Source organism: Bombus flavifrons, chromosome 4, assembly GCF_040668555.2.
Source record: "Bombus flavifrons isolate JBK064 chromosome 4, iyBomFlav1_principal, whole genome shotgun sequence".
NCBI classification, from domain to species: domain Eukaryota; kingdom Metazoa; phylum Arthropoda; class Insecta; order Hymenoptera; family Apidae; genus Bombus; species Bombus flavifrons.
The window spans coordinates 5,009,155-5,037,072 of record NC_138445.1 but is presented as its reverse complement, the minus strand read 5'-3'; the positions used below and the strand labels follow the sequence as shown (position 1 = coordinate 5,037,072).

Here is a 27,918-nt window from a genome sequence, read left to right as displayed (position 1 = left end):
CGACAAGGAATTCTCGCCCGTGTAGATAGTGGCGGAAATGCTTGACGGCGTTTACGACTGCTAACGTTTCTAATTCGTAGGAATGATATCTAGATTCCGTTGGGCTAGTCTTTTTGCTGTAATACTCTACTACTCTATTTTTACCTTCGACCTTCTGCATTAGGATAGCCCCGTAGCCTTCTGAACTAGCGTCGGTGTGTAGCTCTATTGGGTAATTGGGATCAAATATCATTAGCACCGGTTCATCGGTCAGAATAGAAATTATTTTTTGCCTTATCTTTTCATGTTTATCCGTCCAATTTATGTTCTTGTTACCGGAAGTGAGTGCATACAAAGGTTTCATTACTTGTGAGAATTTTGGAACGAATTTTCGAAAATAAGAAGCTAGACCGATGAACTGCCGAAGCTGTGTAACGGTCGTCGGTGCGGGTAAAGAGCTTAAGGCGTGTATTTTTCCCGGGTTGGGACGAACTTCTCCGTTACAAATTACATAACCCAAATAGAGTACCGAGGTCGTTAGAAAAGAACATTTTGCAAAGTTAAAAGAGAATCCGGCTTTTACAAGGGTATCTAATACGATGTCCAATCGTTCTAGGGCTTGATCTACCGAGTCAGCGATAATTAAGACGTCATCCAGGTAAACTATGACGTATGAATAAGCAAGGTCGCCTAAGGCTTTGAAAATGGCTCTTTGGAAAACGGCTGGTGCATTTTTCAACCCAAACGGCATCGTTACATATTCGTACTGACCGTCGGGGGTGACGAACGCTGTATATTCAGTGGAGTTAGGGTGAATAGGGATCTGATGAAATCCACTGGCCATGTCCAAGCTAATAAAGTATCTCGCACTCTGCAATCTCACGATTTGATCAGCAATAAGGGGTAAGGGATACCGATCCGCGACCGTGTTTTTATTTAGCGCCCGGAAATCTACACACAATCTGTCCGATCCGTCCTTCTTCTTCACGAGTAACATGGGGCTCGCGAACGGCGAATTACTAGGTTTTACAATTTTTGCCCTAATCAGTTCACTTATCCGCTCGCGCACTATTCTCCGCTCTTCCCCGCTAAGTCTGTAAGGACTTCTCTGTACGGTGACATTAGGGTCAATCAACCGAATTTCTAACTGGCCCGTACTCACACGCGTCCGCGGGAAACCCGTAATAAATGACTCTTTGAATTTTTCAAGGACAGAGATCAATCGATCTTTGTCGTTACCAACTACATCAGTGTTGATCTCGTTAATGTTGACCGCATCTTCCACGACTTTGCTACAGGCGTTAACCATTTTTGTCTTGCAAATATCGACGCTATTTCGTGTAATATTCACGTCAAAACCTTGGCTCAAAATTTCACGACCAATCATGATACCATATTTTAAGTAGCTATCAGCAAGGACATGAAAAGTTATCTCCAGTGTAAAACCGTTAATACATACAGTGGACAAGATCTGAAGTGTACTGTTAACACAAGTATTCCCTATACCTCGCATTACTACTACATCAGTCGTTCGTTTGCCAGAAAATTTCGAAGATATAGATTCTTTAATTAACGAGCATTCAGCTCCGGAATCGAAACAAAATGGGTACGACTCACCCAGATGACTTAAACTACCAGCTGGAGACTCCACCATGCAGGAGTCGACTCGTCGTTCGTTCTTGGAGCCGGTTTTCTTGTGCTGCAGTAGCGGACAATCAGGTGCGATATGGCCCTCCGCCTTACACTTGAAGCAAACCACCTCGGGCGATGTTGCCGGTCGTCTTCCTTCCGGGCGTTGTGTATTTCCTCGCTGCTCTTTCTGCATCCTACTGCGGCACTCCGCTATTCTGTGTCCGTGTTTACCACAGTAGAGGCACTTCACGTGGTGGGCCGACGGCTTGTGTCTTTTGGCTTCAGGGCCCGTGGAGGTGTCGCTCGTCGAAAATACGGGCCTTTTCGCGAAAGCAGTAGCTCTCATTTCGTCTAAAAATTGGTCCTTGGTCTTGATATCCTTCATAGCTGCTATCTCTTCGATGCGCTGATCCCGTGAGCTCAGGTGATAAAGAACGACAGCGTTGATTACTTCAGCCATAGTGGCATTTTGCCACTTCGTCTCCAGGAGGGAACGGAGACGGATGGCGTACGCAGCCAAGTTTTCGTCCTCTTGTGGTGATTCCCTGAGTGTCTTCATTAGCGTCGAGGTTGCCGTATCTTTGCTACCAAAACGTGTAATGAAAAGTTCCCTAAACGTTGGCCAGGTAAGCCCTTCGCCGGTCACTATCTGCGTGAGCCAATGCGCTGCACGACCCTCTAGAGCACTATTTAAAACAGAAACTAATGCACTGTCTTGCAGAGGATTACCCTTCATAAGCAGGTCCACAGTCGAGCACCATGCGGCTGGATCGGCGCCCGCGATCGCGGGGTTAAAACGTGGTAGCACGATGTTTTTAGGTTCCGCACTTGACTTCGGCGCCAGCGTCTGAATTAACTCGCGCATGATGGCCATATGTTCTTGTATTGTCATAGTCGGCACTGATCCCACTTCTGATGTCGGGGTGAGATTGGAATTTTGGGCGCGTGACAATTCTTCACGTGAGTTATCCATTGTTTGACACAACTAAGATTATATTTTCACTTATACACAAGTCTGTTACAAAGATTAACAAATAATAAGTCTAGAGAATAATAAACTTAACAAATAATGAAGTTAGCGAAAAATATATTGAACGAATAATAAATTAAACAAATAATAAAGTTAGTGGATAATAAGTTGAACGGTTAGTAAGTCTAACAGATAATAAAGCTAATGAGTAATACGTTTAACGGATAGTAAGTGCAATGAATAATATGGTTTACAAACAATAAGTTAATAATCGTTATAAACAATAATTTGAGTTCAAACGAATCCACGATCAACGGGATGACTCCTTACTAAGCGCAGACTGATCTTAAGCACAGAAACACGACGTGTCACTCTCTAAAGCAGTCACAAGACGAATGCCAGTCTCGTGGAGATTTTTCTCCCCGTACGATTGCATTTTGTTTTCTATGCCCGTTTGGAAGCATCGAGAAGGTTCCAAACGCCGTTGCTAGGCACACTCGTTGGAAGCATCGAGAAAGTTCCAAACGCCGTTGCTAGGCAGTTTCTGCCTGGAGTTTTGATTACTAATACAATGTATGTCCCATTGCATCGGCACCTCCGAGGCAACATCACACGTGGCTAGGCCCGCTCTCGAGGTCGCATGCCGCCACAACCACATTTCTCGGAGAACACATACAACCACTCCAGACCTCCGTTAGATAAAACATCCATCCCGTGACCGTGGCTACGTTCGGCGACCAATTGTCGCCTCGAACCCAATCTTGATATCACAAATCTCTAACAATTACAGCTATGATAAAATCCAGGCTAGACTACTAGAAGATGTTCCCAAAATTTCCAAGGAACGGCTTCGGCTTTCCTTTCATCTCCGACATATACATATATGCGTACGTTTTGGTGAGTAATATAAATGGGATTTATTTTATCGTTATAAATGTGTATAAGTATGTATTATTAATAGGTAGAAGTGTCACAAGTGTAGCTTGTTTTCGTATATATATATATATATGTGTGTGTATAAATATGACAATTTATTTTATAAGTCACTTGCATTGTCAATGGAAGTGAGTGTTACAAATATCATCTACTTTAAAACATGCGTGTATATATATTAGTAAACATGAATAAAAATTATATGTATAGTTATTAATGTTGTTTGTTTACAGGTGGATTTAAGTATTTCCTTTCGTGCACAGCACACAAGTACGTTATATTTCGGTGGTGCGGAGTATCCTTCCTTGAACTAAAAATTCTCTTTCAAGGTGAGTCAGATTATAATAGACCATCATGCATTGGAGGCATGATGTAGCGGGTTGTACGTCTGCTATGTTTATACCGCACATGGTGCAGCGTGATATTTGTGTTCTTAAAGGTACTCCGCATAGAAAATGGATGGGCGGCTCTTCACACAGGTCCTGGTCGTCCGGATCCAGGCCGTCGAAACAGTCTTGGCAAAAATAGCCGGTATCATAATTGTTAACGGGACATAACAACTGAACACAGAGGCAGGACTCAACCTCCTCTGTCACTTCCAGATCGAATGCGAGCTCGGGTCCGTCTGGATTTTCTATGTCAGAATTGATGAGTTCGCCACTCGTTCTGTACATACATACAAAAACAATTAATATATATATTTTTTATTTTTTTTTATTTTTTTATTTTATTTTTATTTTTATATGTTTCGTTCGGATCTGTCCCTTTATATGAATATTGTATCCCTGTATATAATATAATATATATGTAATATGTTATGAATATGTTAGTTATTATTTATTATTTCTTTTTTTTTTTTTTTTTTTTTTTTTTTTTTTTTTTTTTTTTTTTTTACCCTTCTCTTACTCTCCTCTCTTTTTTTTTTATTTAGTACCTAACATAGCTATCATGATCCTATATTATATTGTATTGGTTATTATTCGTGTTGAGGTGTGTGTGTGTGGGGTGTGCGCGACGGATTTTTTTTTCTTCAACATGGTCGCTCGCGTGTATCTCTGATATGGTGTTGTTTTAATGTCAACAGTAATGTATTATTGAAATAACTGGTTATGATTTTATTTAGTAGTGTTTTGTAATGTTGTTTTGTGTTTCATGGTATTGTGTGTGTAAATACCGCGTGTTACTTTAATGTAATAACATGGGTTATATTGTTATCGAATTTCAATGGTCATTGTTTTGGTTATACGTGACTTGCGTTTATATAAGTCTCGTTTAATTTAGTTAGTATTTTGTGTATTGTGTTACCAGTCGCTTTCATGTACTATAACTTTATTCCTTGGTACTAAGTTCAGTCATGACTTGTTAATATTTAGTTAGTCTATCGTGATTAGTTTCTAACCTATTTCTGTGTTTATTAACCTTTCTTATTTCCCTATTAGTTTTATTATTGCTTATGTTTGCTATTGTTATTATTTTATGTTTGATATGAATTAGTTCCTTTATTAGTGATTAAGTTTTATTTGTTAGATTAACATTGTTTGTAAAAAAAAAATTTTCTTTTTAGATTTTTGATGCTGCGTTGCTTACCTGGATCATTCTCACAACATCATCAGATTCTTCGGTATTACCTTGGATACTTACTATGGTTGCCTTCAATCATCCTATGTCTGCGATCATAAAGGTACTGTTTAATTTATTAATTCAATATGTGTATGATATATTGTGTGAGCGACCGCTATTGTGTATTACAAAATATGCTTCTACATGTTAGATATAATAGTTAATACAATATACTATCCTTTACTCTGGTTCTATCTATTACTAGCTTCCAATTAATCTATCTTAATTATCTTCCTAACCACTTTCTATACTTATCAACTATTTCATTTCTTCTTATTAATTTGTGAAATTCATGCTTGTGCGCTTCTTGTATGGTGTTTGATTGTTCATGAGGTAAGTTGCACCTTCACTGTTTTAAATATTCGTTGAACTATTACTTTTCATATTCAAACAATAATTGGAGCACTTGTAGTAATCTTTCCCCCCTTTTTTTTTTTTTTTCAGGTTACCTGTTATCTGTGCCATTCGACGAACAGTGTCACACTTTCATAGTCTTGCTATGACGTTTAGTAGTGTTGCATCTTGTATTAAGGCGATCGAAGTTAATCCATTTATTTACTTTCAGCTGGCTGTCGTACATGGTGTTCCGCAAACGGGGATCCATGGCCTATTTTGCACGTAAATCTTTTGTATAGCGATTACTTGTTCGCAAGGTGACTTTCACTTTCACTATTTTAGTTATTCATTGAATTAACACATTTTATATTCAAACAATAATCGGAGCACACTTAATAGTTTTCTTTTTCCTTTTTAGGTTTTCACTATCTGTATTATTCGACGAACAGTGTCACTCTTCCTTCTGATTTGATCACAATATTGTTATAACATTTAGTAATATTGTATTTTGCATTGAAACACTTGAAGTTAATTCATTCATTTATTTCAGCTGGCTGTCGTACATTGTATTCCACAAACAGGGATCCATAACCTATATTTGCACATACACTTTCTTGTATGATGATTACTTGTTCACAATGTAAATTTCACTTTCGCTATTTTAATTATTCATTGAATTAACACATTTTATATCCAAACAATAATCGGAGCACACTTAATAATTTTCTTTTTCCTTTTTAGGTTTCCACTATCTGTATTATTCGACGAACAGAGTCACACTTGCTTTTGTTTTAACCACAATATAATTATGACATTTAGTAATCTTGTATTTTGCACTGAAACAATTGAAACTAATTTATTCACTTATTTTAGGTAGTTGTCATACATTACGTTCCACAAACAAAGATTCACAACCTATACTTGCACGTACACCTTTCTTGCATGTTGATTACTTATTCACAAGGTAACTTTCACTTTCACTATTTTAATTATTCATTGAATTAACACATTTTATATTCAAACAATAATCGGAGCACACTTAATAATTTTTCTCTCTCTCTTTTTTTTTATATTTTTTTTTTTATATTTTTTTTTTATATTTTTTTTTTTTTTTTTTTTTTTTTTTTAGGTTTCCACTATTTGTATTATTCAACGAGCAGCACTACAATATACAATATTGTACTATTTTGCCCACTGAAATCGTTTTGTCTATTGTTTACTTCGGTTATGCGCTAGTTTTAACTTGTTTAGGTGCACTGTTCGCGGAATCCCTTTTACTTCAATCTTGACGTTTTGGTTTTGCAAGATTTCTAGCACTTTATGTGGTCCAGTATATTGATCGGAGAATTTTCCTTTACTAGGTTCTTTTAATAGATATACTGAATCCCCTACTTTAAAATTTTGAGGGTTGATTCGTCGGTCGTAATATTCTTTTGATTTTAGTTTAGATTTTATCAAATTTTCCCTTGCTATTCGTTGTACCGTGTTAATTTTATCGAACAGATCTCCGAGGTATTCTGCGTATGTTGGTTCCATGTTCTCTTCGATTATTACTTCACCAGTAGGCTCTCTGGCTAAATTTCCAAAGACTAATTCATGCGGAGAGAATTTCGTTCCTTCGTGTACAGAAGTATTATAGGAAAACATAGCTAATTCTACCCATTCGTCCCAGTTTTTGGAATTTTCAATGTATAGCTTGAGATATTCAATCAGTACGTGGTGAGATCTTTCGATTGAACCGTTACTTTGGGGATGATATGCCGTCGTGGTATATTGCTTTATGCGGAATCTCTTCGCTACTTTCTTCATTAGCGAGGATGTGAAGTTTGTTCCTTGATCAGTGAGAATAGCTCTCGGTGACCCGAAACGGCAAATAAATTGCTTTACGAATGCATCCGCTACCTCGGCTGAAGAGATTCCTCCTATTGGAATGCCGATAGAGTATTTTGTTAATAAATCTTGGATAGTTAATATATATTCATTTCCCCTTTGAGTTTTTGGCAATGGACCTACAATATCCATACTAATCTTGTCGAACGCCTTACCTGGTGTGTCTGTAAGTACCATCGGTTGTTTTGCTTTTATTCTTGTGAGTTTCTTCAATTGACATTCTTTACATGTGTTTACGTAATCTTGAATTTCCTTTTTCATGTTTTCCCAATAGTAATATTGTCGTATTCTTTGATAAGTTTTTGTTATTCCTTTGTGTCCTGCTACACTTGATTCATGTTTTTCTCGTATTATGTTGTTCCGCGCTTCCACAGGCGGGGTAATTACTTCCCCAGTGCAAATGGTGATGGTTAGGGTTTTTTCCATAAATATTTCCTTCAATTTTCTGATTGTATATCGCCAGGGTATTTCCTCCAAGTTTCCTTTGCTAATGCTAAAGGAAGTAAACTGTTTTTCATTTACTACATCTAGTAGAGATCGTAGTGAGTTTAATAAATTTTCTGGTGCTATTGGAATATTTCTATTTTCCTTTATTGGTAGAGATACGATGTATTTCCCGGAATCGCAGTTCAATCTTGCTTTTTCCAACATTAAATTTTCGTAACGAGGCAATTTTCCCGTCTCTTTCATTTCTAAGGCTCCTTTATCTATCGGGTTGCCATGTACATCTACAAATATTATTTTATGGTCATTTACTCTTGTAATTGAATCTCGGGTTTCTGAAATTCTTAGTTCCGCACTTATTGTGGGTCTCTGGTACTTTTCTCGTTGTGGAATTAATTCCGGAATTACAGTAGAGAGCTCTTCTTCGCTTGTCATATCTGTGTCTTCTTTTCTTCGCTTGGTTATTCCTCTGTCTGTACTTACATCGACTTCTGCTAGTGCCTGGTCAAAATATTTTATTGCGGTTTCTTCTATTGTACGATGTTTTCGGGTGAAAACTTTTCCTTGATTTTTCGAATCACTGGCTTGAGGCCAGGCGCGTGGTTTAGCTTCGAATATGGGAGAATCTTCGGTTGACGTATCCAATTTGAATCTTTTTGAGACATGCGTATCCCTTTCTCGTTGTTGAGTTAGTTCTGGAATTTCGGCGGAATACTCCTCTTCGCTTGTTGCATCCATGCTCCTTTTCCCTCGATCAGTTATTTCTTTATTTACATCGAGCTCAGCTAGTGCTTCGTCAAAATATTTTACGGGCGTTTCTTCCAATGCAAGGTACTTCCGAGCACAAACTTTTTCTCGTTTTGCAGGATCAGTGGGTTGAGGCAAGTCGCGTGGTTTAGTTTCGAATATGGGAGAGTCTTCAGACGATGTATCTTTTTCGAATCTTTTTGAGACAGGATAGCGAATCGGTGAGACTTCCTCTCTCCTTCTGATTGGTAGACAAACTTCCGGAGGATTCCTAGATAATGCGTCAGCGTTTGCATTCGCCCTACCTTCTTTGTATACAATATCGAATTCAAAGTCCGATAATTTCAATTTCCATTTCCAAATTCTCGATGTAGGGTCTTTGATAGAATGCATCCAGACTAAGGGTTTATGATCGGTTACGATAGTAAATTTTCTTCCGTAAAGATACGGTCGGAAATGCATTGCGCTGTAAACGATTGCCAGACACTCCTTTTCTATGGTAGAGTAGTTTTGTTCAGCGGAATTCAATAGTCTTGAGGCATACGCAATCGGTAAATCTTTTCCGATTGGTCCTTAACTTAGTACACCGCTTATAGCATATCCTGATGCGTCTGTAGTAAGGTTAAAAGGTTTAGAAAAATCTGGATATTGTAGAATGGGTTTTGTCATTAGTGCTGTCTTTAAATTTTCGAATGCCTTTTCTTGATTTTCCGTCCATTTAAAGGGAGTGTCTTTCTTTAGTAGTTGTGTCAATGGTTTTGCGACCTTGGAGAAATCAGGTATAAATCTTCTGTAGTATCCTGCTAATCCCAAAAATTGTTTGATATTTTTCACCTTTTTGGGTCGTGGAAATTTTGATACGGCTTCGATTTTCTTCGGATCGGGTTTTACTCCATCTTCACTAATTATATGTCCTAAATAATTCACTTCGTGTCGTAAAAATTCGCACTTATCAGGCTGTAATCGTAATTTAGCTGCCCTCAGTCTTTCCATTAACTTATTAAATTTAATTTCATGTTCTTGAAGGGACCTAGAATAGATCACTATATCATCCAGATAGACGAATAGTTCTATTCCTTGTAGACCGGATAACACTGAGTTCATCAAACGTTGAAATGTCGCTGGGGCATTCTTTAGTCCAAAAGGCATTCTTTTGAATTGAAAATGTCCGTATGGTGTCGAAAATGCAGTTTTGTGGGCGTCTTCTTGTGACATACGGATCTGGTGAAAGCCCGATGCTAAGTCAAACGTGGAAAAATATTTCGCACTTCCTAATTGATCCAATATTTCTGTAATGTTGGGTAGTGGGAAAGCATCGCCGATCGTTTTATCGTTTAATTTTCTATAATCAATAACTAGTCTCCAGCGTTTGTTTCCTTGCGAATCGGATTTTTTGGGTACTATCCATAACGGGGAATTATATGGAGATATTGATGGTTCCACTACGTCCGTATCTAGTAATTCCTGAATTTGTCGATTTATCTCTTCTCGATGTACTGGTGGATATCGATATTGTTTAGTATTAATTGGTATATTATCTGTTGTAATTATTTTATGTTCCAAAACTCCAGTTGCTTCCAGTGCATCTCCTGGAATATGAAATCTATCTTGATTATTACGAATCAACCTTTGAACGTTTTCCTTTTCTTCTTCGTTTAAGTGTTCGAGCCGTAGTAACTCAATTATTTGATCGTATCTACTTTCCTTCGATTTTAAAACTGTATTACACGCTGTCCTAGGAAGCGGGGAGGGGTTTTCAAATTCTTTAATTACCATTGTTGGTGTTGTGAATTCGTAATTCCTCGAGGTAGTATTTATTATCCTTATGTAACATTTTCCTCTATAATTCCTCACAACTGCATTACCAAAATAGATTCCCTTGATTGGCTCGATTCTGGGAATAAATCCTTCTTTCATCTCTGGATTTGCGATATTTACTGAACACGTTACTGAGCTTCGCTTCGGTATAATTATCTTTTCTTTAGTATCAAAGGGAATATAAATATTTCCCCATTTGATATGTTTTCCCTCATAGTCTAAACGAGCTTTACATCCTGCAAAAAATTCGGATCCCAGGATTCCGTCTTGATCGATTAGCAATGAATCATCGACTACATGAAAAATAACCGGATGGCTCGCAACCTGTATTACCGTCTGCCCTAGGGAGACCAGGCTCGTTGCCGTAATTCCTCGCACTTCAATTGATTCTTTATTGTCGATGATGGCTGAATCGCGTAAAGCAGTTTTCTTGATAATATTAATCTCCGATCCAGAGTCTAATAATAAACTCGTCTTAGTTTTTAGTTCTGGGGAAACTATTCGCGCAGTTGGTGTCGTTGGGGAATCGTTAAATTTTATTGAAATAATTCGGAGAGGTCGCCTTCCGAATCCGAATTTAACTCCTGGTGATCCTCCTTCGCCGGTTGCTTGTGCTTCACCTTTTCCTTCTTGACTTGAGATTCTGAATTTTCTGTTTGTGACCTCGTTTGGTTGTGGGATGTCTCTCCCACAGTATTTAATACTTGTTCGTTCGTCCTCTCGGTCGGCTTTGCGTTTGCTCTGTTCCTCATTATAGGTGGTGGAGTCGATCTTGCGGGGGCGGCTACCCTTGTTCTGTTCGTTGCCGTCGGCGCCGGTCTCCTGGTTGCTGCTTGCACTCTTGGGCGATTCGGCGTATCGTTCCTTCGAGGCTCGCCCCATTCTCCCGAAGGACGTGTTTGGTTTCCCGATTGTCTCGAAGCATAGGGTACGATTATTCCGGCATCTACACGGGCTTTAAATTTGTAACAATCTTTTACTAAATGCCCAGGTTTTTTACAATAGTTACATGCGATAATATTTTGTCTCGGAGCATTTGAGTAATTCTGTGATGGAGGTACTGATCTTCGATCTTGGCGGTTATTCCTGACATTGTTGTTAGTGTTCAAAGGACGTACGTTTTCGCGTTTGTAATTGTTCGGAGGTGTCGGTCGTTGGGGTCGCGTTCTATCGTTTATTTGTTTTAATTCGTGTGTTGCTTTGACGGCTTGGCGATACGCGTCTTCTAAAGTGTGGTATCCTGCTAGCTTTACTCGCATATATACCTCGTTCGGGAGTCCCTTAACGAAGGCTTCTCTTGTTTCCCAGTCTATTGTATCTTGGATGTCGGGGGATATAATCCCATAGTCGCCTCTTTCTCCGTCCATTATTGCTAATCTAAGATTTCTAACGCGATCCATATAATCTAATATGTTTTCTCCGGGTCGTTGAAATATCGTCCCTAATTCTCCTTTATATTCGTTAAGAGATTTCTTTGGGCCGAACAGATCCTTTAATTTATTTGCAAAATCGTTTAGGCTTCTTAATTCCGTATCTTCGATGGCGAGGAACGCGTGTCCACGGAGTTTATTGGTTAATAATTTTACTAATTGTGGTTCTTGATACCTAGGAATCATATTTCGCGCGCGCTCGCAAGCTCTTAAAAAGTGAAATACCGATGGTCGATAGCCGTCGAACACTGGTACCGACTCGATCGCGTCTTTTAGTTTAATCGGTTGGACATATCCGCCTGGCTGTATTGTCTCTTGTTGGGTTCCCGGCGGCGATACGGGTGATTCAGGTTCCCTTTTTGATTTGAGTTCATACACGCCATTTTGTACTTCAGCGAGTTTTGTACTCATGTCGCGAAAATTCGCATCCCATGCTTTAAGTTTTTCCGATAACGTCAAGACTAAGTCTTCGTCTAATGATTCTAGTCCGGTCGCCATTATTTCTTAGGTATATAATTTATTGATAAATGTAACAACTTTAATCCTCTGTGGAGCGTATCCCACCGCTGCCACCAAAAATATAACCCTCTAATGTTACGTTCCTGTTTGTTTGAATTGATTTTAAACCGTTGAATTCGCAAGATTTTTTTTTTTTTATTGTTTTAATTTTAATTAGTTTTTTGTGTTTGTTTTAATTTATTTTGTTTTGTTTTAATTTAATTTAATTCAATTTAGTTCGATTTAGTTGAGTTTCGTCAGGAGGGGAAAATTTACACGATATAATTATATTTAAGATATTGAATCAAGGTTTTCGATTAAAATCAATTTCTAAGTTGAAAGTTTATTGTTACGTACTCGTTTAAAGTCAATTCAAACTTTTGATTTTAATTTAATCTGAAGGGAAAGATTTAAATTTAATTGACTGTATAAGAAATATTTCTCACACGGTAGTTGCTGCCACCAGAAACAGTCTGAGGACTGTTTCGAATAGAAAATTTTCTTTATACTTATTTTCGAAATAATCTATTGATAAATTAGTTACTTATGGATAGCGTTGACTAGTGTTAGGCTACTGATGAATAATTTCCACGTTTTCGGCTAACCTGCTATGTGCAGGGATATTGGCACGGGAGAGGATTAAAGTTGAATAAAAATAAGTATTCGATTTGGTCGCACGGAATTTATCTGAACTTCAGTATAGAATTATTTAAAATTATATATATATATATATATATATATATATATATATATATATATGTGTGTGTGTGTGTGTGTGTGTGTGTATGTATATATCTGTATGTAGGAATTATTTGAGAGTTCGGTTCAATTTCGTTGTATCGAATTTATTTAAATTTGAATATGGAATTATTCAAGTTGTTATATATATATATATATATATATATATATATATATATATATATATATATATGTCGGGTTTACATTGCAATTAGGATTAGGGGCGTGAAACGAATCGTCGTTTGGTTTACGCATTGTCGATAAGCAATAGAGAAGACATTGACTAGTGCAGATACGATTATTATAGGATTGGACAAGGAACCGTGGTAATTAGATACTCGAGAAACTAATGACAATGATCCTAGGCTCAATAACGAATCCGCGGTCGACGGGATGGTGGATGAACATGCTCACAAAATCTAAGTCGGACTCTTTGTTAAAACGTGGAATATCCACCGAGCGTGCAGACGTTACGTAACTCGCTAATACGACCTCACCAGAGAATGTCTTTCCTTCGCGATTATGCTGCAGAGGAAAACTATGATGGGGTGTGTCTAAGGACACGAGATTCTTGGATTCGTCGAGGATAGCCTTCGTTTAGAAGGTGAGGGAAATTGGCGTTGCTGCTAATTGGTCAATCTCCATATCGGTGGTTAGAAAAAGATGCTAGCCGCCCTCGAGGGAAAGTTGCTAGTGGGAGACGCCGTTCGTTGAAAGAAATAGATCTCCCCTATCTTCCCGTAGTTGGGACAAAGACTGTTTATCTGTTCGAAGGACTTTAGGTAACTAGATATTAGTGTTTATAACGGCCCTCGGGCTAGCTGGTCACGTACTGTGGAGAGACATCGACATCTGGCAATCATCTTTCTCGAAGAATAGGAACTGCGTGTGGCCACGGGACAGAGACCGTTGGAATGTTTACTGTCGTGTGTCGCCAGAGATATTTCTTTTAAGGAGAGCTATAGAATTACTTCATACCTTTGTTAGGCAAAACGTTCATCCCTTGACCGCGGGCACGTTGGCGACCGACTGTCGCCTCGAGCCCAAGCTCACTATCACAAATCTCGGACAATTACAATTAGGTTGAATAACTACAATTGTTTAATTACAGCTATAGTAGGCTCTAGGTTACAATGTTGCGGGATTATCCAGCATTCCAGAGGCTCCGGTGTTCTTTCCTCTCCGACATATATATATATATATATATATATATATATATATAGCGTTTTAGGGACGGTAAAACAAGAGTGTTCGCGTTAATGGATTGGTTAAGATTTTGAATTTTCTTCGTTTGATGCAAATTTTATCTTTACGTTTCCTTCTCCTCCTCTCTTAATTTCGCCAATGGATCTATCGTTGAACTGGACTTTAGTTCATTTGTTAGGGTGATTTTTTTTTTTTTTTTTTTTTACCGTTTCGATTTTCTTGCCTTCCGAATTGAGTGTTCACGAGAAAATGATTTCAATGATCCTCTCTGTGTGGGGTTCGTGTGATTTCGCAAACCTTGCCCAAAGATGGGCAGTATTTTGCCAACAGTGGGAGGAGGAGTGCGAAGATCAATAGATGTTTCGATAGTCGAAACACCGTTATCCACAACCCAACACAGCGAATGATCCTTTGGTTAAGATTCAGAAGGGAATTATTCTATTTTATAATCGTATACAACGATGGCAAGAATGAAAATATCGGTTAATTAGGTCTAATTTGATAGTCTTCTCTGCGTAAGACTCGTGTGATTTCGCAAGCCTTGCCCAAAGACGGGCAATGTTTTGCCAACAGTGGGAGGAGGAATGCGAAGATCAATGAGTGTTTCAGTAATTGAAGACACCGTTTTCGCAAGCCTACGCAGCGAATGACCCCTTGTTTATTCTCAAAATTGAAACGAAATTGAATGTATTAATTGATGATAAGTAAATCGGATTCGGTTCCTGGATGTGGCGAAATTACTAGAGAAGAAGAAAATTTTATAAAATTGAGACTCTTACCTTGTTCCGTCAGGGGCCATCGGCTCGTAATAGTCGTCGGTGAATTTTTTTTTTTATTTGGTTTAATTATTCGACTCAGGTATAATTATTATTAGAACTTTAGTTTATTTATTTTTGATTAGAAATACACTCTGAATAAGCTTGCGGCTTATTTATTCGGATTAACGTCGCGGGTATAAATATATTTATTTATAAGGATGTTTTTAAATCTCGCCAATGAAATGAACACTTAGAAAGATTTCTAATTTAATTGTGACTTAAACTGAGCAATTAATAAGAGACCGTCGAGGTGCAATGCGCGATAGACGACAATATATTGAAAATCTTCTATGTTCCTGCGCTTATTTATAATAACATCCCCCACGGGGTGGCGGTCAACTGGTGGTTCGCTTCCGTGGGAATCGGGATGCTGCAGTTTGGGGTTCCTGAACTCGTACGTGAGAGAATGCAAATTCTGTAATCGTTGATGTCTCCTTTGCTTCGTTATCTTGTCTTTTAACTTCCAGATTCCCATCGCGGGTACGTGAGAGAATGCAAAAATCCGTATTTCGACTTAGTTCCCATCGGTTCTATTTTCTGCTGAGGTAGCGTCTAGGAGGCTTGGAGCCTTCCATGCTGGTCTAGTCTTTTTCTTGAGAATTTTTATGTTAGTACTGTGGGAATAATTTTTGTTCTTCGGCGCGTGGAAGGGCTGGTGGCTAGAGTCTCATTATTATATCGACACTTGCCCCGGCAACACGCGCGATCCGCCACTCTCCCGCAGTAAGGATTTCTTTTGGTTTATCTTGCGTAAGTTTGGTTTTGATGAATATTTCCATGTTATGGTTGCTTTTGGGATTTAATTTGATTTTCGATTTTTGCTATCTTCATAAACGTAGATTTCGGTGATTTGGACTTTGACGTTTGGACGATGGTTGCGGAGGCAATTTTATCAGAGGTTCTTATGCAGGCTTCTCGAGTGCGTATTTTGTCTTGTTTTAGTCCGCTTAATTTATCCCGTTTTGTTCCATTAAGCTCTATTGTATTATTCTAGCGGAAGAGGAAGAGGGATAGCGAAGAATCCATGAGTGATTCGGGAGGACCCAGCAAACGTATGAGGTATTGTGACCAAGTACGAGAACCAAAGTTGTTGGAGGAGTTGCGTGACATCAGTGCTGATTCCTTGGAATCGAGTTCTGACAATTCTGCTGTTGTTGACGAAAGCTTCTTTGATGCGGAAACCGTCATACTCGAGTGGGATTTTCCTCTATTCGAAGTTGTTGATACTGACCGTTGCGCGAAGGTGCGCTTCCCTGATGAAATCCCTGAAGTAGTTCTGGAGGCACATCTTCGCCATCATGCTTCTGGAGAAAGGGGAATTTCCCCTGTCGTACGTTATTGGTGTATGTGTAAGTTTAGCGAGCTTTATCCTGGAGCTCCTTGTCCTGATTTTGATTTAGTATAGTTGCTCTGTATTTGTAGTTTCGCCGTTTAACAATTTTGGTTTTCTTTTATTTTGGTTGTATGTAAAATATATATATATATGTCGGAGATGAAAGGAAAGCCGAAGCCGTTCCTTGGAAATTTTGGGAACATCTTCTAGTAGTCTAGCCTGGATTTTATCATAGCTGTAATTGTTAGAGATTTGTGATATCAAGATTGGGTTCGAGGCGACAATTGGTCGCCGAACGTAGCCACGGTCACGGGATGGATGTTTTATCTAACGGAGGTCTGGAGTGGTTGTATGTGTTCTCCGAGAAATGTGGTTGTGGCGGCATGCGACCTCGAGAGCGGGCCTAGCCACGTGTGATGTTGCCTCGGAGGTGCCGATGCAATGGGACATACATTGTATTAGTAATCAAAACTCCAGGCAGAAACTGCCTAGCAACGGCGTTTGGAACTTTCTCGATGCTTCCAACGAGTGTGCCTAGCAACGGCGTTTGGAACCTTCTCGATGCTTCCAAACGGGTATAGAAAACAAAATGCAATCGTACAGGGAGAAAAATCTCCACGAGACTGGCATTCGTCTTGTGACTGCTTTAGAGAGTGACACGTCGTGTTTCAGTGCTTAAGATCAGTCTGCGCTTAGTAAGGAGTCATCCCGTTGATCGTGGATTCGTTTGAACTCAAATTATTGTTTATAACGATTATTAACTTATTGTTTGTAAACCATATTATTCATTGCACTTACTATCCGTTAAACGTATTATTCATTAGCTTTATTATCTGTTAGACTTACTAACCGTTCAACTTATTATCCACTAACTTTATTATTTGTTTAATTTATTATTCGTTCAATATATTTCTCGCTAACTTCATTATTTGTTAAGTTTATTATTCTCTAGACTTATTATTTGTTAATCTTTGTAACAGACTTGTGTATAAGTGAAAATATAATCTTAGTTGTGTTAAACAATGGATAACTCACGTGAAGAATTGCCACGCGCCCAAAATTCCAATCTCTCCCCGACATATATATATATATATATATGCATATACATGTTTCTTGTAGTGGTGTAGTTTCATACGAAGTGAAATGTTAATTATTTATTTTATATTAACTTCATTTTATAAGATAGAACACACACACGTACACGTGTATATGTATATATTTCTAATAGTGTGATTTTCATTTAGATTCTTTAGTAATATAATGTTACGCGTTTGAGGTTATGTTTTGATTTCATATATACATATATATCTTGTATTGTGACAACATAGCATTAAAGTTTTATTTATAGATTATCGTGTGTTTAATATGTTTTCCACATATTTGTGTTTGCAATTCTTCAAGTCGTTGCGGTGTCAATTATTTTGAACGTTTTAGCCTGTCGATAGGTTGTTACTTAGTCCCTAGTGTTGCGTTGTGTGTTCTATTTCTTTTATATTCGTTTAGATTATTAGTAGTAGTTTGGTTTAGAGTGTAGATTATATATTTATATATTTATATATATAGACATGCATGTTACGTAATGTAGTTCTCATTTTATAATTATTTTACCCGAATGTTGTCTAGTTTTAAGTATGTATCTTAAATTAATAATTTTAATTTAATAATGTAGAGTGCGTACACATATATATATTTTTGACAATGTAACCTGTTATTTCGACCAATCGCGGGGAGACGCAATCGCGAGGAGAGACGTCAACGGGAGTCGTAAATTCCCGTTACGATTATACTAATCGACACCACGAGTTGATCGATCCCCTGATTTCCGTTAAGATAATAGGGGTGATTAAGTTTATATAACACCGTGATTCACAGAATTATAAAATATGTATTTCCAACACTTAGACTACACTGTTGAGTAGATACAAATCGTCGATTACAGCTTGTCGCACGAATATGAGATAGATATGAATAGTAGAGCTAGGCTCGTACCGTCGAATTTTGTATATTAGTGGACGTAGCACTAGAGGATACTTGATAGACACTAGATTTTGATGCTAGACTTCGACGTTGTAGTATATAGAAGAAGTAAGTTGACTTGACCTAGCGATGTTGACGAAATAAGGCGACTTGACTCTCCTAGAGTCGTAGAAGTATTCGACTTGACTCTCCTAAAGTCGTAGGAGAAGTATTCGACTTGACTCTCCTATGGTCGTAGGAGAAGTGAGGAGTAGGAAGCCTCCGACCAACGTGGCTCGTGAGTGACCTTGTGCATGGGAAAACCCAGCCTGTTCTATTAGACAGATGTTCGATTTTTCCTAATGGGCGCGTACCCGCTTTCTCCGTGTTTTTAATTGCGCCTAATAAACCCAAGGACCTCTCTAAAAACCAGATGTGCGTCGCAAATATTTTTAGCCTTAAGAAAGCTTTCAGGACGACGGATTGAATGAAGATACATGTGCACACAATGAAAGAGAAAGTTATGGTTGGTCCTCAGGTTTATTGAGGGTCGAAATGACGTTACGCAGGCCATCGGCTGCCCGGTCGCGAGAGCTGCAGCGCAGATGTTTTAGGCGACGTAACATAACCTTTATTTCTTTAATAATACAATATTGTATGTTTTATGTATTCGTTAGACTATAAGTTCTTTGATTTTATATACTCATATATTTATAGTTTGGTAATGTTGGATTTGTTGCATAGTATTGGAAGTATTGTTCCTAATATTTTCTGGGTTATTACGTGTTTGGCATATATGTTTATATTTATATGTAACTCTCCAAGTTGTTGCTGCGTTGATTGAATAAAATATATTTATATACACATTTATTCCTGGTGTTTCAATTATTTTCCTTTTGTAGTTATTCTTATTTCCTGGTTTATTTGTTCGGTTCGCGACTCATTCAATTTATTAGTAGATTTTATTTACTTTAATTTTATACTAGTTGGATTTATTTGTCGCCCTCGTTCGTTAATCTTTTATTTTGTTTTGTAGTAGCGTGTGTTCCTTGGTGTATTCAAATTTTACTCGCGCTGATTTACGTATAGTAGTTTTGTATCTTCGTTACGGCACGTGCGGAGCGCGGGACGTGACACCCGTCTAACCGTCGAAACAAGCCCAACAGCTCCAAATTGCATTGATTTCGTCGATTTTGACGAACACTAGCCGTCATTTCCTTCCCGTTTGAGATATTTCGACGTCTTAGCTCTCATTTCACTCCATTTTACGTGCAGAATGCAAAGCACAAGCGCTTAACCGTCGAAACAAGCCCAACAGCTCGCAAATCGCTTTGATTTCGTCGATTTTGACGAAAACTAGCCGTCATTTCATTCCCGTTTGAGATATTTCGACGTTTAAGCGCTCTTTTCACTCCATTCTACGTGCAGAATGCAATGCACAACCGTCTAACCGTCGAAACAATCCTAACAGCTGGCAAATCGCTTTGATTTCGTCGATTTTGACGAAATCTAACCGTCATTTCCTTCCCGTTTAAGATATTTCGACGTTTTAGCTCTCATTTCACTCCTTTTTAAGAGCAGAATGCAATGCATAGCTGTTTAACCGTCGAAACAATGCTAACAGCTCGCGAATCGCATTGATTTCGTCGATTTTGACGAAAACTAGCCGTCATTTCCTTCCCGTTTGAGATATTTCGAAGTTTAAGCTCTCATTTCACGCCATTTTGCGTGCAGAATGCAATGCACAGCAGCTTAAACGTCGAAACAAGCAGAACAACTCTCGAATCGCTTTGATTACGTCGATTTTGACGAAAACTAGCCGTCATTTCCTTCCCGTTTGAGATATTTCGACGTTTAAGCTCTCATTTCACGCAATTTTACGTGCAGCATGCAATGCACAACAGCGTAAACGTCGAAACAAGCCCAACAGCTCGCAAATCGCTTTGATTTCGTCGACTTTGACGAAAACTAGCCGTCATTTCCTTCCCGTTTGAGATATTTCGAAGTTTAAACGCTCATCTCACGCAATTTTACGTGCAGAATGGAATGCACGAACGTTTAAACGTCGAAACAAGCCCAAAAGCTCGCAAATCGCTTTGATTTCGTCGATTTTGACGAAAACTAGCCGTCATTTCTCTCCTATTTGAGATATTTAGACGTTTTATCTCTCTTTTCACTCCATTTTACGTGCAGGATGCAGTGCACAACAGCTTAAACGTCGAAACAAGCAGAACAGCTCGCAAATCGCTTTGATTTCGTCGATTTTGACGAAAACTAGCCGTCATTTCCTTCCCGTTTGAGATATTTCGACGTTTAAGCTCTCATTTCACGCAATTTTACGTGCAGAATGCAACGCACAAGCGCTTAACCGTCGAAACAAGCCCACCAGCTCGCAAATCGCTTTGATTTCGTCGATTTTGACGAAAACTAGCCGTCATTTCATTCCCGTTTGAGATATTTCGACGTTTAAGCGCTCTTTTCACTCCATTCTACGTGCAGAATGCAATGCACAACCGTCTAACCGTCGAAACAATCCTAACAGCTGGCAAATCGCTTTGATTTCGTCGATTTTGACGAAATCTAACCGTCATTTCCTTCCCGTTTAAGATATTTCGACGTTTTAGCTCTCATTTCACTCCTTTTTAAGAGCAGAATGCAATGCATAGCTGTTTAACCGTCGAAACAATGCTAACAGCTCGCGAATCGCATTGATTTCGTCGATTTTGACGAAAACTAGCCGTCATATCCTTCCCGTTTGAGATATTTCGAAGTTTAAGCTCTCATTTCACGCCATTTTGCGTGCAGAATGCAATGCACAGCAGCTTAAACGTCGAAACAAGCAGAACAACTCTCGAATCGCTTTGATTACGTCGATTTTGACGAAAACTAGCCGTCATTTCCTTCCCGTTTGAGATATTTCGACGTTTAAGCTCTCATTTCACGCAATTTTACGTGCAGCATGCAATGCACAACAGCGTAAACGTCGAAACAAGCCCAACAGCTCGCAAATCGCTTTGATTTCGTCGACTTTGACGAAAACTAGCCGTCATTTCCTTCCCGTTTGAGATATTTCGAAGTTTAAACGCTCATCTCACGCAATTTTACGTGCAGAATGGAATGCACGAACGTTTAAACGTCGAAACAAGCCCAAAAGCTCGCAAATCGCTTTGATTTCGTCGATTTTGACGAAAACTAGCCGTCATTTCTCTCCTATTTGAGATATTTAGACGTTTTATCTCTCTTTTCACTCCATTTTACGTGCAGGATGCAGTGCACAACAGCTTAAACGTCGAAACAAGCAGAACAGCTCGCAAATCGCTTTGATTTCGTCGATTTTGACGAAAACTAGCCGTCATTTCCTTCCCGTTTGAGATATTTCGACGTTTAAGCTCTCATTTCACGCAATTTTACGTGCAGAATGCAACGCACAAGCGCTTAACCGTCGAAACAAGCCCACCAGCTCGCAAATCGCTTTGATTTCGTCGATTTTTACGAAAACTAGCCGTCATTTTCTTCCCTTTTGAGATATTTCGACGTTTATGAGTTCTTTTCACTCCATTTTACGTGCAGAATGCAATGCACAACCGTCTAACCGTCGAAACAATCCTAACAGCTGGCAAATCGCTTTGATTTCGTCGATTTTGACGAACACTAGCCGTCATTTCCTTCCAATTTCAGATATTTCGGCATTTAAGCGCTCTTTTCACTCCATTTTACGTGCAGAATGCAAAGCACACCCGTCTAACCGTCGGAACAATCCCAACAGCTCGCAAATCGCATTGATTTCGTCGATTTTGACGATAACTAACCGTCATTTCCTTCCCGTTTGAGATATTTTGACGTTTTTGGTCTCATTTCACTCCATTTTACGTGCAGAATGCAATGCATTACTGTTTAACCGTCGGAACAATCCCAACAGCTCGCAAATCTCTTTGATTTCGTCGATTTTGACGAACACTAGCCGTCATTTCATTCCCGTTTGAGATATTTCGACGTTTAAGCGCCCTTTTCACAACATTCTACGTGCAGAAAGCAATACACAACCGTTTAACCGTCGAAACAATCACAACAGCTCGCAAATCGCTTTGATTCCGTCGATTTTGGCGAAAAGTGGCCGTCATTTCCTTCCCGTTTAAGATATTTCGACGTTTTAGCTCTCATTTCACTCCTTTTTAAGTGCAGAATGCAATGCATAGCTGTTTAACCGTCGAAACTGTTATTTAATAAGGTTTTGGGTTTATAAAATAACGATTCACTCAGATTCGTATTATCCAATATATTTAGTCTAACAGTTCAGTCTTATAACACGTCTTACCACACAGGAGTCTTCAAGTCAATAGAACAACGTGGTCGACTTCTAAGACAAAAGAGCGTCGTTAGAAGTCGTACCAACTTAGTCTGTAGTAACCAGCGATCATACCAACTTAACATTTCTCAACACTCCCCTTTGATCGCTAGTTTCTACAAGCCCCATAGCTTTGGTAAATTGCTGAGTCTTAATCCTATTTAACCCTTTGGTGAGAGTGTCAGCGACATTCTCCGGACTAGGTACATAAATATATTCTAGTATCCCCCTCGATACGCAGTTCTTAACGTAAAAGTATCGCACTTGGACATGCTTAGAACTCTCGGCAACTATTTCGTCTCTCGACCATGAAATAGCTCCGATATTATCGCAGAATATTCTACAGGGACGAGGGCAATACGACAGTTGACCCAATTCTTTTAACAGTAAAGAAATCCACACTGTCTCCCTTGCTGCTTCCTGCATTGCCACGAATTCCGCCTCGCACGTCGACTGAGCTATAATCGGTTGTTTTTTGGATAGCCAGGATATCGCCGCGCCAGCGAGTATGAACACATATCCGCTCCTGGATTTCCTGTCTACCGTACAACCCGCAAAATCCGAGTCGCAAAATACTTTCAGAGGTTGCCCGGTCCTCTGATATACTAACGTTAAGTCTTTGGTCTTTAATAAATACCTGAATACCCGCTTCACTGCTTTCCAGTCGGATACAGTCGGGTTCGCGCATCTTTGGCTCAATTTTCCTATTGCACACGCAACATCAGGACGACTTACAGTAGCGACATACATAATGTGCCCCACAGCTTGTTCATACAATTTGCTGTCGAAAGGCTCATCGCGTTCAATATCAAAACCAGCCTCACATTCCCTAGCTAGCGGTGTCGACACTCCCACCACCCCAGCCTCGTGAGTAATGTCAAACAGATCCAGTATTTGACCTATCTGTACAGATTGATCGAATACTACCGTGGTGCTGTTTGGCTTACTCAGGTGGATGGACAGAAATTGAGTGTCTACACCTAGCATCCTAACATCTAGTTTGTCCTTAAACCTAGTTTTGAATATCTCAATCCGCTCATTCGTCCCAAACACAAGGATGTCGTCCACATACACAGCTACAATCAACCTTTTTGACGCATCCACATACACACATGGGTCACTCACGCATGGGCTCAGACTCATACCCCTTAAAATGCTATTGATGTGCCTAAACCACATTCTTCCAGCTTGTTTTAGTCCATACAGGCTCCTTTTGAGCTTACACACAAATTTAGTTCTGTCCTTGCCTGGAACTCTAAAGAGTTCTGGTTGCTCCATGTATATATCCTCATCCAGAGGGCTGTTGAGATATGCACATTCCACATCGATGTGCTCGTAAACCCACTCATTCTCCGCACATAGAGCAAGCAGAATTCTTAGAGTTCTGCGTTTTACTATCGGACTAAAGGTTTCTGAATAATCTACTCCAGGCCTCTGCCAGAATCCCCGAGCTACTAACCTAGCCTTATATCTATCAGGGTCTCTCTTTATCGCAAGCACCCACTTACAGTCTATAACGTTTTTATCTAAGGGTCTTTGCACGATGTCCCACACATCCTTACTTTTTAGATTGTCTAGTTCCTTTTTTATTGCATCAGTCCACTTTTGGGCGTCTGGCCCTCTCAGGGCTTCATGCACATTCACAGGTACACACATGTTCTGAGATTTACAAACAATCGCAGTGCGAGCACAACAATCACATGTTCTTGGCTTGTGTAGCCTTGCCGACCTCCTAGGCACAAATGGTACACTCACAGTATCCACTGGATCGTCCTCACACGTTAAACTATCCATAAAGTAGTCGGTTTCCCCTTCGTCGTTTTCTCCGTCACTCTGTGTCTCGACGTCAGCTTGACCGGCTTCTCCCCTATGTTCAAAGGTTTCTACATCCCATATCCATTCCGAGGACTTATCCTTTATATGGTTCGTTTCCACCTTAGCGCTCTTGTAGGGGAACGTGTTCTCTTCGAATCTGACATGACAGGATATTATTACCCTTTGGTTCTTCGGTAGGTAAATCCTATAACCCTTGACCTGTCTGTCATATCCCACAAATATCCCCTCATCCGCTCTGCTCTCGAATTTTCCTCCGCTTGGGCTCTTTAGATACCAGACTCTGCATCCAAACACTCGCAGTCTGTTTATCTCCCCTTGGAGGTCACATCTCTTACCCCTCCATAATTCCAGTGGAATCTTGTCTCCGATGGCAGCGGATGGGCATAGGTTCCTTATGTGGCATGCCGTGTTCACAGCCTCCCCCCACAGATAGTCAGGGAGTCCAGATTGGATGAGTAAACATCTGGACATCTCGACCAGAGTTCTGTTCGCTCGTTCGGAGACCCCATTTTGTTCAGGGTTTCTAGGGACAGTTTTCCTGTGTAAGATACCTTTCTCCTTTAGGTAGTTCTCGAAGGTTTCTCCAGTGTACTCACCCCCGTTGTCTGTTTGAAGTGCACTTATCTTATATTGATGTAAGGCCTCCACCTCCGCCTGGTACTCCTTGAAACACTTGAGTACTTCATTCTTCTTACTGATGATCCTGACGTGCGTGAAACGGGAAAAATCATCTATGAACGTCACGAAATAATTTCCTCCGCCCAGCGATTTGCATTGTGTTCTGCCACTAATATCACTGTGAATTATTTCTAAAGGACGCCGACACATGTGGTGGGCGGTCTTCGGAAAAGGTACTTTTGTCATTTTCCCTTTCACGCAGACCCCGCATGGTTCCTCGTGCATCCTAGAATCCTCCTTCACGCTCCTTACAGGGATTTTTCTCATCGCATTCCCATGTAGATGACCTAACCTCTCATGCCATGATACGATACCTTTGTACGCCTTAGCTTCAATAATCTCGGCGTGGTCATTGTCATTTCCAGGTTCTTCTTGATCGTTCCCCATGGAGACATTTGCCGCATGCCTCTCAGGTGGTATTGTCTCTAGGTAGTACACGTTGTCTCCTACCTTTGAGTTGAATACCATGTCCCCATCATCATGTGTGCCGACGGCCTCATCCTTCGTACATACAGTAGTGACGCCTTTCACTGCCAATTGCCTGATCGATATTAGATTTACATCTAAATCGGGTACCCACAGGGCGTTCGACAAGGATAGACTCCACCCGCCGCAAGCCTTGGTCATCTTCACAACGATCGTGCCTTTTCCTTTGACTTCCAGGTGCCCCTTACCAATCCGAATCTGTCCGACCGCAGGCACGAAGTCCACGAACCGATATCTATCCGGAGTCATATGGTTTGAGGCTCCCGAGTCGAGATAGCTGATCCTATCCCTTTCCACGTGGTTGATAGATGATAAAGCCAGTGTGGAGATAAGTCCCTTGGATCTCGGTTTATCTTCCACCTTGTTTTCTGGGTCTTTCCCTTCCTTGTCTTCCTTTCCCTCTTGGCAGTTGTACGATATGTGGCCTCGTTTTCCACATTTGTAGCATTTTTTATCTTTTGGGTTTTTCTGCTTCTTCTTAGCGCCATCTTGACCTTGTTGGGGCTTGGTCTGCGATTGTCTGCAAGCCGCCATTGCACTATTCCTTTCGGATGGACCCATAGCCGCTTCCATTCTCCTTTCCTCAAGTAGGAGATCGGACTTCACGGCCCTCGATGTTAGATTCTTATCGAGCCTTACCGTCCTCAGGTATGTCGCGTAGTTTGGGTCCGACACGAGGCCGGCTAAGATGAAGCACGCCATCACGTGATCATCGATTCTTAGACCTGCGTTGGAAATCTTTTCACATAGATCGTGTATCTTACCGCAGTATTTTCCGATCTTCATACCGGGGGTCTTTTCCATAGTACCCAGTTCCCGTATGTATAGGACAGTGTCCATCGACGTGGACCTCCCATGGACATCCTCCAGCGCCTTCCAGCAATCCCTCGCTGTCTTCAAAGACTTAATATCTCCGATAAATTCGGGGCGAACATGTCGGAAAAGATACGCACGTGCCATGCTGTCCTTCCTCATGCATTCTGGGTCCAGCTTTTGCGTTGCTGTAAATCCTGGTTCTATTGCCTCCCAGCAACCCAGGAAAACCAGCGAGGCTTCCGTCATTGTCTTCCAATACTCGTAATTGTCACTTTTTAAGACTGGCATCATATCGCTGTCCACATCACTTAGTCTGTCGTGATCGGCCATGGCGTGGTCTCTTCTCGGATTATCTCGTAAAACACAAAAAAAACTCAAAAATAATAACCTTTTTCCCCGCAGTTTACTGCCCTGGGCCCATAACCTGTTATTTAATAAGGTTTTGGGTTTATAAAATAACGATTCACTCAGATTCGTTTTATCCAATATATTTAGTCTAACAGTTCAGTCTTATAACACGTCTTACCACACAGGAGTCTTCAAGTCAATAGAACAACGTGGTCGACTTCTAAGACAAAAAAGCGTCGTTAGAAGTCGTACCAACTTAGTCTGTAGTAACCAGCGATCATACCAACTTAACATTTCTCAACAATACTCTCCACAGAGGATTAAAGTTGTTACGGTTAACGAATCATTGGACGAAGAAATGGTCTTGACGTTATCGGGAAAACTTAAAGCATGGGATGCGAATTTTCGCGACATGAGTACGAAACTCGTTGAATTACAAAACGGCATGTACGAACTCAAAACAAAAAAGGAACCCGAGTCACCCGTATCACCGCCGATAACTCCCCAAGCGACAATACCGACAGAAGATAATCCCCAACCAATTAAGTTAAAAGATGCAATCAAGACAGTACCAGTGTTCCACGGACATCGACCGTCGGTATTTCGATTTTTAAGAGCATGTGAGTGCGCACGAAACATGGTTCCTAGGCATCAAGAACCTCAGTTAGTAAAATTATTAATGAGTAAGCTTCGCGGACACGCGTTTCTCGCCGTGGAAGACTCAGAACTGATAAGTTTAAACCACTTTGGGAATAAATTAAAAGATATGTTCAGTCCGGGAAAAACATTTAATGAATATAAAGGGGAATTAGCTACAGTATTCCAACGACCGAGAGAAGATATTTTGGACTACATAGACCGCGTTAGAGATCTCAGACTGGCGATAATGAACGGGGAATGATACGAGTACGGCACTGTATTTCAAGATAGGATAGATCGAGACACGAGGGAAGCTTTCGTTAAGGGTCTCCCAAACGAGGTGTATTTACGAGTAAAGATAGCAGGATACCAATCCTTGGACGATGCGTACCGCCAAGCCGTGAAAGCAACACGAGAATTAA

General features: G+C 40.0%; 1 long non-coding RNA gene across 1 annotated transcript in view; it reads left to right on the top strand.

Annotated features, from left to right (window-relative positions):
* The window catches only part of LOC138178956 (uncharacterized), a 197,541-nt gene extending 169,972 nt beyond the window's left edge, over positions 1-27,569 (top strand). Inside the window, exon 2 of the long non-coding RNA XR_011172870.1 lies at positions 27,382-27,569. This is a non-coding gene — a long non-coding RNA (uncharacterized LOC138178956). The remainder of the gene's footprint in view (positions 1-27,381) is intronic.
* Positions 27,570-27,918: the final 349 nt, after the last annotated feature.